The sequence below is a fragment of the Eucyclogobius newberryi genome, unplaced genomic scaffold (genome assembly GCF_026437365.1).
Source record: "Eucyclogobius newberryi isolate DKJ021-1_F unplaced genomic scaffold, fEucNew1.0.hap1 SCAF_13, whole genome shotgun sequence".
Classification (NCBI taxonomy): Eukaryota; Metazoa; Chordata; class Actinopteri; order Gobiiformes; family Gobiidae; genus Eucyclogobius; species Eucyclogobius newberryi.
Genome location: NW_027315757.1, coordinates 7865917 through 7871855, shown reverse-complemented (window position 1 = coordinate 7871855; position 5939 = coordinate 7865917).

The window sequence follows — 5939 nt, the reverse complement described above, 5'->3', positions numbered from 1 at the left end:
AGAGGAAAAGGACAGATAACTTATAGGAAGTTTAAAGCTTATTTATTTAAAGGTATTAAAGGTGCGACTTATAGTCCGGAAAATACGGTATGTGTTTCTTTCACCGCTCTTTTAAGTTTTTCTTCCTTTTCGTTTTCGTCTCAGTTCTAGTAACAACGTGGAGGTGACATGCTCACTATTAAATAAAACAAAATGCACAGAAATGTCGGCCACATAACGGCAAACAACATGGGAAACAGACCTCGCACTGCTGCACTCTGCCTACAGGGGGCGAATGCACGTTCACCCGCTCTCCTCTCCACAGCACGTGTCCAGGAAAGGATATTCCCCACAATGCATTTCACTCTAATGTTTTCAAATGACACAGCAACTAAGTGGATTAGAAGCGATCTTACCATTAATGAATGTTGGGGATAACGGGATGAAATAACGAGAGGAATTACAGTGTTTATAAAATGTAAAATGTTTAACACAGTTTCTTATTAGTCTGTGGCTTTGTGATTCATTTATCATCGATTTCTTTACACTTCTGGAGGTCAGTGAAGGGTGCAGTGCGTAGAGCAAGGACCCTTAGTTTCCCCAAATACTTTCCTGGACCACTTCACTTTGTATTTCCACTTAAATTATTTTGAAGTAACCCACCTCTGATAGACTATAGTTTATGTACCTGCTTTGACTGGTTTACCTTTGGGTGCTCTTAGTTTCATCAATCAATCAATCAATCAATCAATCAATCTATAAAACAGTCACTTTGTCAAAGATTCAAACCCAGGACCAGAAATATTAAAATAAAAGATGATGTATAATTGATGTCGATTTGACCCCAGAACACAGATGTATGATTGTGTTTTTCAAGCCGTTTTTTCGAGCCTTTTGATTGGACCCCGGGGCTGGAGGGTCCGCTCTTTCAGATGAGCTCATGGGAAAATGTCAAGGCTCCAGGGGTCAGCGGCGGTCAGTGTTCCAGAGGTCAGCAGGTGTTCAGACCAAGTGTAACCAAACAGAGAACTCCGTCACACTTTCCCCTGGTCCAAGTCGAAGGTAAAAGGTTTATTATCTTTGGAGAAACACAATTAACTGTTGACTTTTGAACAGATTCACGAGACGTCCGGTTCACTTCCTCTCACGCTCAAACGCTTGATTTCAGTCGGTCGTTTGTGTCGGTCGATAAGCGTTTCCCTCACGTCACTCGCCCTCTGACCTGGCACACGTCCGCCCCCCCCACGTGTCGTCCCTCCAGGTTTTATTTCCAACCATGAAGTATCTGAGGTGCTATTATGGGTCTGTGTGTGTTCTACGCTCTGTGAGGTTTGTGTCCGAGTGTTAAAGTACGAGATGCAATACTTTAAAAGCCTAGATATAAAAGACATAGTCCCACTTAGACGTTTGTCCTCGATGTGTGACAACTTCCAAGGATTTATTTGGGCATTTCATGAACTGTAAAGGATGAAAGGGTTAAAAAAAAGGAGTACAAACATGAACTGTTAAAAAATGTCAACTTGATTAATAGAATCTATCGTGAGAATACTTAAGCCATGTTACGACTGGTTCACTCTGGAGCGCTCAGGACGGGTCGAAAGGGTCTCCACTGTGTTAAGTGAGCGGCCTGTTTAAAGGGTCTGCGAGTGGTACTAGCCTCTACGTGAAAACAAGATGGGAAAAAGCAGATCTAAATAAAAAAAAATCACATTAAACGTTGTGATAAAATGCTGTATTTCCAGTGTTTTTCTTTGTTTGTTGAGCCGACAAACTTAGCAAAACGAAGCTAGCGCACGTTAGCATCAGTTGTTTCCTGTTTATCGGTGCACGGCACTCGCTTCAAGACCAAAAATATTATATTTCCAGCAGAAAAGCTAGCTAAGCTCTGCACAGTTGGAGCAACAAATCAATTACTGTGAAATTCATGTGCAATCTATGTGCTGTCGTGACACATATTCATGTGCAATTACTGTCGGGATCACATGCAATGGTATTTATTTATTTATTTGTCTATGGGAGTTTTTATTTATTTATAGGAGATCTTCTACTGAAAGTGTTTTTCAGACTTCCTATAAGTGATCTGTTCTTCTGTATCTACCTCTGTATCTACCTGCGTTGCACCAATGAAATTTCCCCATGTGGGACAATAAAGGAATATCTTATCAATTTACATTTTAGCTTAGTTCATTTCATTGTTGCAATAATGAGTTACAAAAGTAAGGATTTACAGTAATGTGTTGCATTTTTCAGTAAGGCAGTATTGTAACGCATAAATATTACACTATATTACTCTTTACAATCGCAGTGACACAAGTTACAAGGGCACGTTATCGTGGTGCGTGCTGTTGCCATGGACATGTCACTGGAGCAGTACTGGGCCTTCTCCGGGGCCTTCTCCGGGGGCCCGTGCACTCACCACCCGTCCTGCTCCAGCCCTTCAGCTCCTCCTCACTCTGCTCTTTATGTCCCACATCCCACTCACAGTCCAGCTCACACTCACAAAAGTCCTGCTTGAGCGGCTCGTGGCTCCATGTTGGTCCTCACCTTCTCCTCTCTCTCGTCCCAGTAGTGCACATGCATCAGTCCCGCTCATTGCGCAGCCACCAGAAGGACAAACACCGGGCTAAACGTAAGACTCCAGTGTCCTAGAAGAAGAACAAGATGTGTCCTATCGTAGTAGTTTTCTTTATAGCGTGTGTCAAGCGGCTGTAATTGTCACGAGGAGCTGTTGATCTGAGCAGGCCCGCTGTGTAACTACTGTGTAACTCCAGTTCTATGAATGTATAATTGTAAGTCTTTTGGCACTGTTTCAAACGCATGTATCAGTGAAGTGCACGTGGAGTTGACTTACAGCAGCCATCATCCATGTTCTCACAATATGTTTTGTGTCTTTAAAAAGTTATCTCTTGAACTTATTCTATAAGAAGTGCGAGGACACTGTCCAAGCCGTCTCCATGGGGCCCTTATGGTCCAACTGGGACACATTTGTATGTATGTCACTCCTCACTGTCCTTTTCCATCCCAGCTTTAATCTCTCTGTCTCCGTGTTTGACTCTCTCTGAATCCTAATTGTGTTTAGTTTAGTTTTAATCACCCCAGAAACACAAGACAAATATGTAACATCCCAAGCAGATTGTAATTATTGGTTTATTAGATTGTTTGAGTCAGTTTAGAGGATGAATTCAAAATGCAACAGCAAAAAATACCAAATAATAAGATAAATAATAACAGTTTATACAAAATAACTTAAACGTCAGAGGATTGATGTAAAATAATATCGACATTTTTCAAATCAACTTTCAGAATTCATGTAATTTTCAATAACTAAGATTTTTTAATTTCCAAATTATCTTAGTAGTTCTTTTTCATTCTTTCTCTTGTCACATTTGACCAAATTTGACACACAAATTTGATTTTTAAATATCTGAAATATCCTTAAACATTTCATTGCATGATTCAAATCAAGATTCAAAATTCAAATAAAAAAGTAAATTACAAACCACACAAAGGTCATTGGATTCAAGTGATCGCAGTAGTAATTTCCTTTTGTTTGTCTATCTAAGTTCAAAAAGTAAAAATTTAAATAAAAAATGTAATCCAACATAACAAAACAGTATCAGTATCTGCTAAAAGTCATTGATTTCAAGAAATCCGAGAAATGTTTTACATTCTCTCCTGACACTTTTGATGTTACATATGTAAAGAGGAAAAAATATATACATCTGAAATATTTTTTAAAGAAAATTGAATAATCAAAATAAGAAAAAAATCAAAATGATTCAAATCAAGATTTATATTTATTTATTATTTTTACATATTTTGCTTGTGCTTGTTTTGTGCAGAACTTTGGAGACTTTGTGTTGGTAAAATGTGCTTTACAAATAAAGTTGGATTGGATTTCAAGTCATCTTCCAGTCGTCCTTTGTCGTTTCCTTTTGCTTCAGTAGTTTTACCGTCCCACCATCTGTCTTTAGTTTATACCGGCCCGTTTGCCCTGAATAATACTTGACTCTCTTTCAAGTCCAGCACAGGTCAGCCCGTTCACACTTCACGTCTTTGGACATCTTCTGACGCTGACCACTCCAAATGTTCTGAAAGGCCCAGTCAAAGGAAACGGCCCCGCGAGTGTGAAAGTGGCCACGGTGAGCTGGTGTTGACTCTGTGGGAGGGGCTCTGTGGGAGGAGCTCTGTGGGAGGGGCTCTGTGGGAGTGGCTCTGTGGGTGGAGCTCTGTGGGAGGGGCTCTGTGGGAGTGGCTCTGTGGGAGTGGCTCTGTGGGAGTGGCTCTGTAGGAGTGGCTCTGTGGGAGGAGCTCTGTGGGAGGGGCTCTGTGGGAGGGGCTCTGTGGGAGGAGCTCTGTGGGAGGGGCTCTGTGGGAGTGGCTCTGTGGGTGGAGCTCTGTGGGAGGAGCTCTGCTTACACGTGAACCTCAAATGTACCAGTTACTTTGAGATGAAAAACAATGCGACAAAAAAGTGCGTGATACTTCAAAATAGTGATCTGAATATGGTTAGTATGTGTTTTACTAGTATTGGAAATTGTATGGAATTGTGGAAAACGTAAGGTTGTTTAACATTTGCAAAAAACAAAAAAAAGATAATAATACAAAAACGAAATAAACATTGCAACATGCTAAACATGTATATCGTAAAGTGTTTTGCGCATTTTCAAATCGAATCTAAATGTGATTTTCAAGATTCGAAAATGTGACCGATTTTGGCCTAAATGGGACTTTTAATTTGGATATCTCGTTGCCCTTATTATTTATTTGACTTATATTGTTATATTGTCCTGCCCTGACACGGAGAAACATTAAATGGCATAAGACGTCTAAAAATAAATCAATCATTCAGGGAATACATTGTCTGTGCTCTTAAGGTTAAAGATGATTTGTTGAAAGCTCTAAGTCTAAAAAAAATACATGTTGTTTCCCTTTTCATTGATTTAAGGCTTTTGACCCTGTCGACTCCTATACCATTTCTGGCCAGGCATTAAACTGGTTTTCCAGTCAAATCAAAACCTTCACAATGTGTGAAAACTTCTTCTTTTTTAAGTGTGACCCAGGGAGTGCCTCATGGTTCCATTTTAGGCCCAATTTTATTCTCCATTTATGTAAATTCTCTTTGTGCTGAGCTCATGTATCATATTTATGCTGATGATGTGGTGCTTTACTGTTGCTCGCCTCTGTCATAGTTCACTCTAACTTTCTGTCCCTAAAACAGATTATATATTCCACTTTTCTTGACAGTCTTGACCCAGACTTTGCCTCCTCGGATAAAGATAAGGCCGGGAACAGCCTGAGTCCACTTCATCAACAGCTAATCAACCATGCGATATGAAAAAGTACACGCTCTGTTATTACGGCACAACTATGTTTGAGGCTCGGAATGTTTCACACTATGGCATTAAAATGACTTATAAGCGCGTTTCGATTGATCCGCTTTGGAACGGATTGGGGCAGTTCATGGTGTTTCCACTGCGCCAAAGTGACCATTTAGAGCAAGATTATTAGACAAGACAGAACAAAAGAGAAGGCAAAATATAGTTCCCACCACATTACATAAAGAGCCTTGAGAACACGGCGTAAAGGTGCAGAGAAGGGACATGAATACAAAAAAGGTGGCAATAAAGTTGTGCCTTGTTTCCTCTAGAATTAGCCAAGCTCAAAGCACCACAGACATTACTAAACGTCTTTTTGTGCATCGCTGACGTCTCATGAAGATGAAGAATAATCCAGGTAGATTTAGATCGAATTCTCTTAAGAAAACCTCGCTCACATTTGACTGACATCAGTTGTCCTGTGAGCTGGGCCTTTGCCATGGAAACACAATCTGCCACTAACAGAAGCGGCCCAAGATGCTCTGAAGTGAACCAGTCTGGGGGACCAGGGCTGGTGGAAACAAGGCTTATCTCCATGGAGACGAGCAGCTGCCACCACCAGGCCAAGCTACAGGTCAAGTT